Raw genomic sequence first — 13,383 nt, 5'->3', positions numbered from 1 at the left:
CCAGGAACTCAAACATGAAAAGGAACTACGTATGCATTTACTTGTCAATCTACTCTAATAAGAGCTAGAAATTTTAATTGAACCATTTGGCAAATACAAGATGCCTTAGCTTTATACTTTTTTCAGGTAACTGCTTATCTTCAAAGATTTTAGATGTACTGAAAAGGCAAATGTTTAATATGTCTCAAATTATTATGATTCACATGGTTGGAAGACCTACAGCATTCTAAAAGATAGATAATATATTGATGGAACTGAGAAAATCAGCCAAAAACCTACCCAATGCCAAACTGGTATTTTAAATCATGGGCCCTGGATTTTACAGGAAAAGATGCATTCAGCTACCACTAACTATTCACACATTAGAAAAGCCTATCTCAATTCTACAAAGAATTTTTCCCCAACTCCATCATTACTACCCTCTTCTAAGCTACCATCAGGGAGTGTCTAGTGTCTACAACAGCCATCTAAATATACTTCCTGATTCTTCCCTTGTCCCTTTTCATCTTTTCTTAACCTGGTCCAGAGTTATTCATGAAAAACCAAAGCTGATCATGTCACTCCTTTAACTCTCCAATTATTTATCCACTGAATCAGAACAAAAGTCAAAATCTTTATAGTGTCCACCCAAAGCCATGAAGAACTTCACCTATTCCTTCCCAGTGTCATTTCTTCCCTTTCCCTTGCCTCACTGTAAAGCACAAAGATGTTCTTGTTGTTCCTTGAACCCAGCAAGCTTGCTCCTCCATTAGAGTCTTCTTTCACTTGCTGTTCCCTCTACACAGAAACTTCTCCCATCTGATCTCTGCACAATTCTCTACTTCCCTGCCATCAGGTACTTGCTCATGTCAGTATCTGAACAAAACCTTTGTGAAATGGAGCTTCTCTAAAATTTATAGGACCATCATCACCCTGGATCCCTTTTTCACCTCATGTGCTTTTCACCCCAAGCCCTCTCTGAAGTACTTATTAACACGAGATACTCTCACTCTTTATTGGCAAATGTCTGTATGAATGCAAGCTTCCTAACAACATGGATTTCTGGCTTCTGATGTTGTTTACTACTGATCCATCAAACCTAGAACAGTGCCAGGTCTCTACTGTAGACTCTATGTGTATTTTTTCCCACAGAAATGAAAGTGATAGGAAAACAAGCAAGCAGGGAAGAACAGTTTCATGAGTGAAGCACTAATAAACACATATAAAATATATTATTGGTTGTTTCTCTGGAGAATCCTAGTATACTTAGGACAATACATGCAAGCTAGGCCCTTCTAATCCAACCTCTATTCTACTGCCAAATTAACCTTTTTAAAATTTTTATTTTAATCACCCAATGCCCATCACGACAAGTACACTCCTTAATCCCCATCACCTATTTCCACATCGCCCCACCCACCCTCTCTCTAGCAACCATCGGTTCGTTCTCTATAATTAATAGTCTTCTTCTTGGTTTGTCATTTTTTTTCTCTGCTAGTGTGTTTTGTTTCTTAAATTCCACATGAGTGAAATCATATGGTGTTTGTCTTTCTCCAACTTATTTCAGTTAGCTTTATACTCTCTAGCTCTATCCATGTAATTTGCAAATGACAAGATTTCATTCTTTTTTAGAGCTGAATAATGTTCCACTGCATGGAGATTTTATATATATATATATATATATATATATATATATATATATATATATATATATCTCCACATCTCTTTTATCCATTCATCAATTGATGGACACTTGGGCCATTTCCATACCTTAGATATTGCAAATAAAGTTGCTTTAAATACAAGAGTGCATGTGCCATTTTGAATTAATATTCTTGTACTGTTTGGATAAATACCTAGCAGTGCAATTGCTAGATCAGAGGATAATTCTCTTTTTAACATTTTGAGGAACCTCCATACTGTTATTTACAGTGGCTGCACCAGTGTGAATTCCCACCAACAGTGCAAGAGTGTTTCTTTTTCTCCACATTCTCAAGAACATCTGTGTGTGTTTTCGATTCTAGCCATTCTGATAGGTGTGAGGTGATATATCATTGTAGTTTTTATATTCATTTTTCCAATGATGAGTGATGGTGAGCATCATTTCATGTGACAGTTTTTCACCTGCAGGTCTTTGAAGAAATGTCTGTTCATGTCTTCTGCCCATTTTAAATTGGATTATTTTGGAGGGGTGTTGAGTTTTTTAAGTTCTTTATGTATTTTGGATACCTGCCCTTTATCAGGTATCAAAACAACTTTAAAATATTAAAATCCTTTGAAATATCTTCACAGTTTAATTTCCAGAAATACAGAAAAAAAAATCCTACTTAATAGACTTTAAAGAGTTTGAATTGTGAAATGTTCAGTGTGGCAAGGCTGAATGAAAAGGCAGTAAACAAAGTCCTAATACTTTTCAGCATAGTGATAAATGATATCAGCTAGGATAAAGTACAAATCATTGAGTGTCTTTCTTTATATGTTTTATCTAGTTTTCATTTGGTACATTATAAAATGGCACATTCCACAAATTATTGTATGCAGAGAGCAATTCTTTTCTAACCATTTATATCCATATGTTCCTAAGGATCTCAACATTATAAGGTTTACTGCCTTGAGCTCACCAAGGTATGACATAATTTTAAAGTGAATCATTTACTGTCCTGTAAGGTCATGGCATAACTGATTTTATGGAGAACAGGTAGTTCTCCTTTCTTAATTAGTTGCTCTGCTCTTTTTCTTTACATTGAGTAGAGTATCCAGTTATTCTTATGTTCTTCAGTGACCAGCCTTCAACCACTTCCAGGGGCCTTCTGGGAAAGGAAGAAGAAAAGCTGTATAGGGATGTGCAGTACCTGATTTTCATCACCCAGTCAAATAAGAGCTATGATCTTCAAGACTTAAAAAAATATTCTTTTCAGGACACCCCCCCTTGGACATTGGAGAGCAACAGTACTATTCGTTCAGCTGTTTCAGGAGGCTCTTCAGGTGAATCAAGAATAGCATATTCAACCACTATACTATGTAGAGGACTTTAGGTTGTTTCTATTTTTTTTTTACAATTATAAACAATGTGGTAATAAATTAACTTGTACATATACAAGAAAAAAAATCTCCTGAGTGGGTTTCTCAGCAGACAGTGAAATTTTGGTTAAAGGCTGAGGCAAGTTCCTTTTCTTTGCTACTTCTCTGTTTGATATTTTAAAAGATGTCTGGCTTTTATTTTCAAGCACCAAATCTTCATCAGCCTTAAGTTTATGGCCACCACTTAACTTCCAGGTTTTACCTGTAACCTGAAACACACACTCTTAAGTTTTCTCAATTTCATTTCCTGGTGAGGTTTTAGAACATTCTCTATGTATCTGCTGGCTTTTTCATCCTGTGCCTCTTTATTTATTTTTTCTGACAAGATTTTGTCATTTCTCATTCTTCTCTTCTTTCAGATACACTTGGGACAATTTAAATGAATTGAGCCATGAGGTAGTCACAGAAATAATTAAAGTAGGAAGAGCAAGAAGTAAGAAAATCTGGCTACACAACATTAGATCTTTAACTCCTAGATTGGGGATTCCATGCCAGAGCTCCAGACATAAGAGGGGGAGAGCACAGAAAAAGAAAATGCCAATGAGCCCATGATAAGCCATGTGGTGAGACCCCTGCCCCCCTTTCCCAAATTAACCTTTCTAAAATGGTATTATTATATAAATCCTTTGGGGAAAAAAACCTCAATGGTTTCCTAAAAATTTCAGGATAAAGCACTTACCAAAGGCAATTATTCAGTGTCCTGCTCCTGTTCTCCCTCATCTATTCTATCTCTCCCTTAAAGATTCCACACTCACATGGACATCACTCTAGATATATAGTTATTTGTAGCTCCACGGGTAAACACTGGTATTTCAAACATCTCTGTCTTCACATATGCCATTCCTTCTTCCAGAAATGACATTTTCAACTTGCCATATGGTTCATCAATTCTCCTTCTAAGTCTTTAGAACACCTCAAACACTACCAGTAAGATGGCATCCTCTTACCTGTATCATAGTTTACCTCTATTGTAGCATTAATTACTGTTCTTGGGGCACTTTGGCTCAGTCAATTAAGCATCTGCCTACAGATCAGGTCATGATCCCAGCCCCACATCGTGCTCCCTGCTTAGCAGGGAGTTTGCTTCTCCCTTTCCCTCTGCCTCTGCCCCAGCTCATATTCTCTGTCTCACTCACTCTCTCTCAAATAAATAAATACAATCATTAAAAAATAATAATTACTGTTCTGAACTAATTTGTCTGACATACTATATATGCTCTCTTTTAGTCACATGCTTCCTTTTCTTTCAAATTCACCATTCCAACTACAATGCCTGAGATACAGAAATTAGTTTACCATGTTTGTTAAATGAGTAAAAACTGAAGTAAAAGGATTCACTATTGAATAACAAGATACATATATTCAGGATAACAAAATAAAGTTAGTACATGATAAATATGGCATCTCCTACGAGTGGGGAACATAGTAATTATTTAACAATTATTACCCAATTAGGGAAAAAAAGCCCAACATAAACCAATTGTGGGGATAAAGTACATATTAATTAAAGGTTTTAAGGTAAATAATAAATCCATGAAAATGTTAAAGTAAACTGTGAATGAGAAATTTTTAAAAAAATCTTAACAATAGGGAACTATTTCATGATAATGACAACAAAAGGAAATTCCATAAAACAAAGTGATGAATGAATTTAACTACATAAAACTTGTGCACATCAAAAAATAAAAACAGAAGTCTCACATACAAAATATTAAAAAAGCTACATAAATATATATACATGGAGGAAAAGCACAACAATCTTATTAATACAAAGACCTCATACTAATCAAGTTAAAAAATAACTCAGTAGAAAATAAAATGAAGAGAGATTTTTAAGTATTAATGGTAATATCAAAAGTATGCTCACCCTAATTACTTATCAAGAACATGCAGATATAATGAGAGGTCTGTTTTTGTCTATCAAACATATCTAATTCTGTGCATAATATGGAGGAAGAGGGTATAAAAACTGGTAGAAAGTGCTCAGAATACAATTGGTAGTATTTATCAAGGCATCAAAGTATGCATTTTCTATGAATCCCAGATTTATCTTAGCTTATGCATGAGCTGAGATCACAAAAGTTTAACACACTCATATTTATAATACGGACAATTTTAAACAACTGAATGCCCAATATTACTGCATTTGTTAGATTATAATATATACTCCCAGTGGAGTATTAATAAAGAGGGAGTATAAAACTGTGGCTGAGAGTTCCACAGACTTATGTCTGATTTCCAGCCATACCACATAGCAGGTCTAAGGCATATATATTTTCCTTAACTTCTCACCTTTAATAGTCCCATCTATGAAACACTAATACTAAAACTCGATTTTTACGTCAATACAAGCCACACAACACAGTGTTCAATGCATAATGAGCACTACTAAATAATCCTATTAAAAACACTGAAGAATATATTTCGATCTAGAAATGTATTTACAATTTAATATAGGGAAGAGCCTTATGAAACACACATTTCATTGGAAACGAAAAGACACAGAAACAACCTAAATACCCATTGATTGATGAATAAAATAAATATGTGTGTATATGTACATATCTCCATTTGATTATTATTCAGCCATTATAAAGAATGAAACCTTGAGATGTGCAACAACATGGATGCACGGATAGACCTTCAGAGCATTATTCTACATGCAACTCAGACAAAGATAAATACCATAGCATGACAATTATGTATGGAATGTAAATAACCCAACAAAAACTGAGCTCATGGATAGAATAGATTGATGGCTGCCTGATGGTGGAGGGGCAAAATGGGTGAAGGGGGTCAAAAGTTATAAGCTTATAGTCATAAAATGACTAAGTCAAGGGAATGTAATATGCAGCATAGTAACTGTAGTTAATAATACTCTATTTCATACTTGAAAGTAGGACAGTGGCTCTTGAAAGTCCTTATCACAAGAAAAAAAAAACTGTAACTGTGTATGATGATGGATGTTAACTTGGACATTTTGTGATCATTTTTGCCATACATATACATGTTGAATTCTTCCATCATAGACCTGAAACCAGGTTATTTCAATTCTACGTCCATTAAAAAAGGAGGGGGATGATATATAGGTCCTAAAACCTGTAAGATTGTTTTTTTCTTAATTACCTAAAATGTTATATTTTCAACAATATTTTAAGGAAAATATTAAGCAATCTTTTTTTAACTTTTTTATTTTTTATAAACATATATTTTTAGTCCCCAGGGGTACAGGTCTGTGAATCACCAGGTATACACACTTCACAGCACTCACCAAAGCACATACCCTCCCCAATGTCCATAATCCCACCCCCTTCTCTCAAACCCCCTCCCCCCAGCAACCCTCAGTTTGTTTTGTGAGATTAAGAGTCACTTATGGTTTGTCTCCCTCCCAATCTCATCTTGTTTCATCTATTCTTCTCCTACCCACTTAAGCCCCCATGTTGCATCACCACTTCCTCATATCAGGGAGATCATATGATAGTTGTCTTTCTCTGCTTGACTTATTTCGCTAAGCATGATACGATCTAGTTTCATCCCTGTTGTCGCAAATGGCAAGATTTCATTTCTTTTGATGGCTGCATAGTATTCCATTGTGTATAATATACCACATCTTCTTGATCCATTCATCTGTTGAGGGACATCTAGGTTCTTTCCATAGTTTGGCTATTGTGGACATTGCTGCTATAAACATTTGGGTGCATGTGCCCCTTTGGATCACTACGTTTGTATCTTTAGGGTAAATACCCAATAGTGCAATTGCTGGGTCATAGGGCAGTTCTATTTTCAACATTTTGAGGAACCTCCATGCTGTTTTCCAGAGTGGCTGCACCAGCTTGCATTCCCACCAACAGTGTAGGAGGGTTCCCCTTTCTCTGCATCCTCGCCAGCATCTCTCATTTCCTGACTTGTGGATTTTAGCCATTCTGACTGGTGTGAGGTGATATCTCATTGTGGTTTTGATTTGTATTTCCCTGAACCGAGGGATATGGAGAACTTTTTCATGTGTCTTTTGGCCATCTGGATGTCTTCTTTGCAGAAATGTCTGTTCATGTCCTCTGCCCATTTCTTGATTGGATTATTTGTTCTTTGGGTGTTGAGTTTGATAAGTTCTTTATAGATTCTGGACACTAGTCCTTTATCTGATATGTCGTTTGCAAATATCTTCTCCCAGTCTGTCAGTTCTCTTTTGATTTTGTTAACTGTTTCCTTTGCTGTGCAAAAGCTTTTGATCTTGATGAAATCCCAATAGTTCATTTTTGCCCTTGCTTCCCTTGCCTTTGGCGTTGTTCCTAGGAAGATGTTGCTGCGGCTGAGGTCAAAGATGTTGCTGCCTGTGTTCTCCTGAAGGATTTTGATGGATTCCTTTTGCACATTGAGGTCCTTCATCCATTTTGAGTCTCTTTTTGTGTGTGGTGTAAGGAAATGGTCCAATTTCATTTTTCTGCATGTGGCTGTCCAATGTTCCCAGCACCATTTATTGAAGAGGCTGTCTTTTTTCCATTGGACATTCTTTCCTGCTTTGTCGAAGATTCATTGACCATAGAGTTGAGGGTCTATTTCTGGGCTCTCTATTCTGTTCCATTGATCTATGTGTCTGTTTTTGTGCCAGTACCATGCTGTCTTGATGATGACAGCTTTGTAATAGATCTTGAAGTCCGGAATTGTGATGCCACAAACGTTGGCTTTCTTTTTCAATATCCCTTTGGCTACTCGAGGTCTTTTCTGGTTCCATATAAATTTTAGAATTATTTGTTCCATTTCTTTGAAAAAGATGGATGGTACTTTGATAGGAATTGCATTAAATGTGTAGATTGCTTTAGGTAGCATAGACATTTTCACAATAGTTATTCTTCCAATCCAGGAGCATGGAACATTTTTCCATTTCTTTGTGTCTACCTCAATTTCTTTCATGAGTACTTTATAGTTTTCTGAGTATAGAATCTGTGCCTCTTTGGTTAGGTTTATTCCTAGGTATCTTATGGTTTTGGGTGCAACTGAAAATGGGATTGATGCCTTAATTTCTCTTTCTTCTGTCTTGCTGTTGGTGTAGAGAAATGCAACTGATTTCTGTGCATTGATTTTATATCCTGACACTTTACTGAATTCCTGTACAAGTTCTAGCAGTTTTGGAGTGCAGTCTTTTGGGTTTTCCACATATAGTATCATATCATTTGCAAAGAGTGATAATTTGACTTCTTATTTGCTGATTTGGATGCCTTTAATTTCCTTTTGTTGTCTGATTGCTGAGGCTAGGACCTCTAGTAGTTCGTTGAATAGCAGTGGTGATAATGGACATCCCTGCCGTGTTCCTGACCTTAGAGGAAAAGCTTTCAGTTTTTCTCCATGGAGAATGATATTTGCGGTGGGTTTTTCATAGATGGCTTTGATGATATTGAGGTATGTGCCCTCTATCCCTACACTTTGAAGAGTTTTGATCAGGAAGGGATGCTGTAGTTTGTCAAATGCTTTTTCAGAATCTATTGAGAGTATCATATGGTTCTTGTTCTTTCTTTTATTGATGTGTTGTATCACATTGACTGATTTGCGGATGTTGAACGAACCTTGCAGCCCTGGAATAAATCCCACTTGGTCGTGGTGAATAATCCTTTTAATGTACTGTTGAATCCTATTGGCTAGTATTTTGTTGAGTATTTTCACATCTGTGTTCATCAAGGATATTGATCTATACCTCTCTTTTTTCATGGGATCCTTGTCTGGTCTGGGGATCAAGGTGATGGTGGCCTCATAAAATGAAATTGGAAGTTTTCCTTCCATTTCTATTTTTTTGGAACAGTTTCAGGAGAATGGGAATTAGTTCTTCTTTAAATGTTTGGTAGAATTCCCCTGGGAAGCCGTCTGGCCCTGGGCTTTCGTTTGTTTGGAGATTTTTAATGACTGTTTTAATCTCCTTACTATTATGGGTCTGTTCAGGCTTTCTATTTATTCCTGGTTCAGTTGTGGTAGTTTATATGTTTCTAGGAATGCATCCATTCCCTCCAGATTGTCAAATTTATTGGCGTAGAGTTGCTCATAGTATGTTCTTATAATAGTTTGTATTTCTTTGGTGTTAGTTGTGATCGCTCCTCTTTCATTCATGATTTTATTTATTTGGGTCCTTTCTCTTTTCTTTTTGATAAGTCTGGCCAGGGGTTTATCAATTTTATTAATTCTTTCAGTGAACCAGCTCCTTGTTTCGTTGATTTTTTCTATTGTTTTTTGGTTTCTATTTCATTGATTTCAGCTCTGATCTTTATGATTTCTCTTCTCCTGCTGGGCTTAGGGTTTCTTTCTTGTTCTTTCTCCAGCTCCTTTAGGTGTAGGGTTAGGTTCTGTACCTGAGACCTTTCTTGTTTCTTGAGAAAGGCTTGTACCACTATATATTTTCCTCTCAGGCCTGCCTTTGTTGTGTCCCACAGATTTTGAACTGTTGCATTTTCATTATCATTTGTTTCCATCATTTTTTTCAATTCTACTTTAATTTCCCGGTTGAACCATTCATTCTTTAGAAGGATGCTGTTTAGTCTCCATGTATTTGGGTTCTTTTCAAACTTCCTTTTGTGGTTGAGTTTTAGCTTTAGAGCATTGTGGTCTGAAAATAGGCAGGGAATGATCCCAATCTTTTGATACTGGTTGAGTCCTGATTTAGGACCGAGGATGTGATCTATTCTGGAGAATGTTCCATGTGCACTAGAGAAGAATGTGTATTCTGTTGCTTTGGGATGAAATGTTCTGAATATATCTGTGATGTCCATCTGGTCCAGTGTGTCGTTTAACGCCTTTATTTCCTTGCTGATCTTTTGCTTGGATGATCTGTCCATTTCAATGAGGGGAGTGTTAAATTCCCCTACTATTATTGTATTATTGTTGATGTGTTTCTTTGATTTGGTTATTAATTGGTTTATATAGTTGGCTGCTCCCACGTTGGGGGCATAGATATTTAAAATTGTTAAATCTTCTTGTTGGACAGACCCTGTGAGTATGATATATTGTCCTTCCTCATCTCTTATTAGAGTCTTTGGCTTAAAATCTAATTGATCTAATATAAGGATTGCCACTCCTGCTTTCTTCTGATGTCCATTAGCATGGTAAATTCTTTTCCACCCCCTCACTTTAAATCTAGAGGTGTCTTCGGGCTTAAAATGAGTTTCTTGGAGGCATCATATAGATGGGTTTTGTTTTTTTATCCATTCTGATACCCTGTGTCTTTTGACAGGGGCATTTAGCCCATTAACATTCAGGGTAACTAGTGAGAGATATGAATTTAGTGCCATTGTATTGCCTGTAAGGTAACTGTTACTGTATATGGTCTCTGTTCCTTTCTGATCTACCTCTTGTAGGATTTCTCTTTGCTTAGAGGACCCCTTTCAATATTTCCTGTAGAGCTGGTTTGGTGTTTGCAAATTCTTTCAGTTTTTGTTTGTCCTGGAAGCTTTTAATCTCTCCTTCTATTTTCAATGATAGCCTAGCTGGATATAGTATTCTTGGCTGCATGTTTTTCTCGTTTAGTGCTCTGAAAATCTCATGCCAGATCTTTCTGGCCTGCCAGGTCTCTGTGGATAAGTCAGCTGCCAATCTAATATTTTTCCATTGTATTTTACAGGCTTCTTTTCACGGGCTGCTTTCAGGATTTTCTCTTTGTCACTAAGACTTGTAAATTTTACTATTAGGTGACGGGGTGTGGGCCTATTCTTATTGATTTTTGGGGCATTCTCTGAACCTCCTGAATTTTGATGCTCATTCCCTTTGCCATATTGGGGAAATTCTCCCCAATAATTCTCTCCAGTATACCTTCTGCTCCCCCCTCTCTTTCTTCTTCTTCTGGAATCCCAATTATTCTAATGTTGTTTCGTCTTATGGTGTCACTTATCTCTCGAATTCTCCCCTCGTGGTCCAGTAGCTGTTTGTCCCTCTTTTGCTCAGCTTCTTTATTCTCTGTCATTTGGTCTTCTATATCACTAATTCTTTCTTCTGCCTCATTTATCCTAGCAGTGAGAGCCTCCATTTTTGATTGCACCTCATTAATAGCTTTTTTGATTTCAACTTGGTTAGATTTTAGTTCTTTTTTTTCTCCAGAAAGGGCTTTTATATCTCTCGAGAGGGTTTCTCTAATATTTTCCATGCCTTTTTCGAGCCCGGCTAGGACCTTGAGAATTGTCATTCTGAACTCTAGATCTGACATATTACCAATGTCTGTATTGATTAGGTCCCTAGCCTTCGGTACTGCCTCTTCTTCTTTTTTTTTGTGTTGAATTTTTCCGTATTCTCATTTTGTCCAGATAAGAGTATATTAAAGAGCAAGTAAAATACTAAAAGTGTGGCAACAACCCCAGGAAAATATGCTTTAACCAAATCAGAAGAGATCGCAAATCGTGAGGGGGGATAAAAGGGATAAAAAGAGGTTCAAAAAGGAAGAAGGAAAAAAAAGAAAAAAGAAAAATACAAGAAAAGAATTTTTAAAAAAGGAAACAAAAAAAATATAAAAAAGAAAAAATATATATATTAGATAAACTAGTTTAAAAACGTTAAAAAAGAAAAAGGTAAAAGTTAAAAAAAATTTACCAGAAGGCGAGAAAGAAAACAAAAAATGAAAAAGAAAAAAATTAAATTAACTGCAAGACTAAAAAAAAAATCACAGGGAAAAAGCCATGAGTTCCGTGCTTTGCTTTCTCCTCCTCTGGAATTCTGCTTCTCTCCTTGGTATTGAAACTGCACTCCTTGGTAGGTGAACTTGGTCTAAGCTGGATTTTGTTGATCTTCTGGGGAAGGGGCCTGTTGTAGTGATTCTCAAGTGTCTTTGCCCCAGGCGGAATTGCACCGCCCTTACCAGGGGTCGGGGTGAGTAATCCGCTCGGGTTTGCTTTCAGGAGCTTTTGTTCCCTGAGGGCTTTCCATAGAGTTCCGGAGGACGGGAATACAAATGGCGGCCTCCTGGTCTCCGGCCTGGAGGAGCCGAGAGCCCAGGGCCCCACTCCTCAGTGCGCCCTCAGAGAACAGCGCCCAGTTACTCCAGTCTGCCTGACCTCCGGCCACGCTCCGAGCTCACCGAGCCTGCGACCGGTTCAAGGTCACCCCGAGCTGTGAGCTTACTGTTGGCTCTGTCTCTGTAGCCGGCTTTCCCGTTCCAATACCCACAAGCTCTGCGACACTCAGACACCCCTGATCCTTCTGTGACCCTGCGGGACCTGAGGCCACGCTGACCCCGCGTGGGCTTTGCCCCGGTTTATCCTCTGGAGCGATGTCCCTCAGCGGAACAGACTTTTAAAAGTCCTGATTTTGTGCGCCATTGCTCCGCCCCTTGCCCGGAGCCAGCCCCTCCCCCTGGGGTCTATCTTCCCGTCGCTTTGGATTCACGTCTCCGCTGGTACTACCTTTCAGAAAGTGGTTATTTTTCTGTTTCCAGAATTGCTGTTCTTCTTCTCTTCAATCTGCCGATGGATTTTCAGGTGTTTGCAATCTTTAAATAAGCTATCCAGCTGATCTCTGGCTAGCTGAAGTAGTCTCAGCCTGCTGCTTCTCTGCCATCTTGACTCCTCCCCCAATATTAAGCAATCTTAATGTATTTTTCTTCTGTTTTCAAAAAGGGAAAACAATCTGAATAAGCTATTTCTTCAAAATGATAAATTTTATTAGACAAAACAATAGTAAAATTTAAATTTTTATTTCTATTTGTGTAATTCATTTTAATTTACAGAATGTTTGGCATAAAAATAAAACGTAATGTAAAATTGATCGAGTATCAAGATAAGCATGTATTCTGCAAGTATATCTTTTAACATTAAAATAGTAATTTAAGCACATGGAGGCAACTATTACCTATGAAACAGGGATTTTTGCTCAGCTCATGAAAAATCACAATGCAAATCTACAAGAGAACCAAATAAACTGAATGTCTAAAATATTTTTTTAAAGATATTTTTGATGAGTTCTTCTCTAAGAAATCACCACCAGCTATTATTTTATATTACTGTTGAAAAGCCAGTGAGATCTTCAAGGGTATTTTCTATTACAAGTGCTGCATTATGTTCTTCCCACTTCAAAATAACTTTGAAACTTCATGTTTATGGTTGGACAAATCTCACTTAAAAATAAAGAGGAAAACAAACAGATGAACAAATACTAGAATATTATATTCTATACGCTATTCCACAAAACATTAAAGCTACAAAATGTGAGCAATGGGTTCTCTGCTCAAGTAATTATGAGAATTGTATACTATATATTACAGTGTGTATTACATACTGTCTCTAAGCCCAGGGGTCAGATACCTTTTTTTTTTTTTTTTTTGGAAAGAGATCAGGTAGTAAATCTTTTCAGCTTTGAAGG

General features: G+C 37.0%; 1 pseudogene across 1 annotated transcript; it reads right to left on the bottom strand.

Moving 5' to 3' along the window:
- Window positions 1-2,691: 2,691 nt before the first annotated feature.
- On the bottom strand, window positions 2,692-3,620 carry LOC309855932 (UBX domain-containing protein 8 pseudogene; annotated as a pseudogene). Its single transcript has 2 exons — window positions 3,078-3,620; window positions 2,692-2,965 (listed from the first exon to the last, which is right to left on the bottom strand). The product of its transcript is annotated as a UBX domain-containing protein 8 pseudogene (transcript).
- Window positions 3,621-13,383: the final 9,763 nt, after the last annotated feature.

This window comes from Mustela nivalis (assembly GCF_964662115.1).
Source record: "Mustela nivalis genome assembly, chromosome: X".
Taxonomy (NCBI): Eukaryota; Metazoa; Chordata; class Mammalia; order Carnivora; family Mustelidae; genus Mustela; species Mustela nivalis.
The sequence above is the reverse complement of the archived record's forward strand: the minus strand, read 5'-3'. Positions and strand labels throughout refer to the sequence as shown.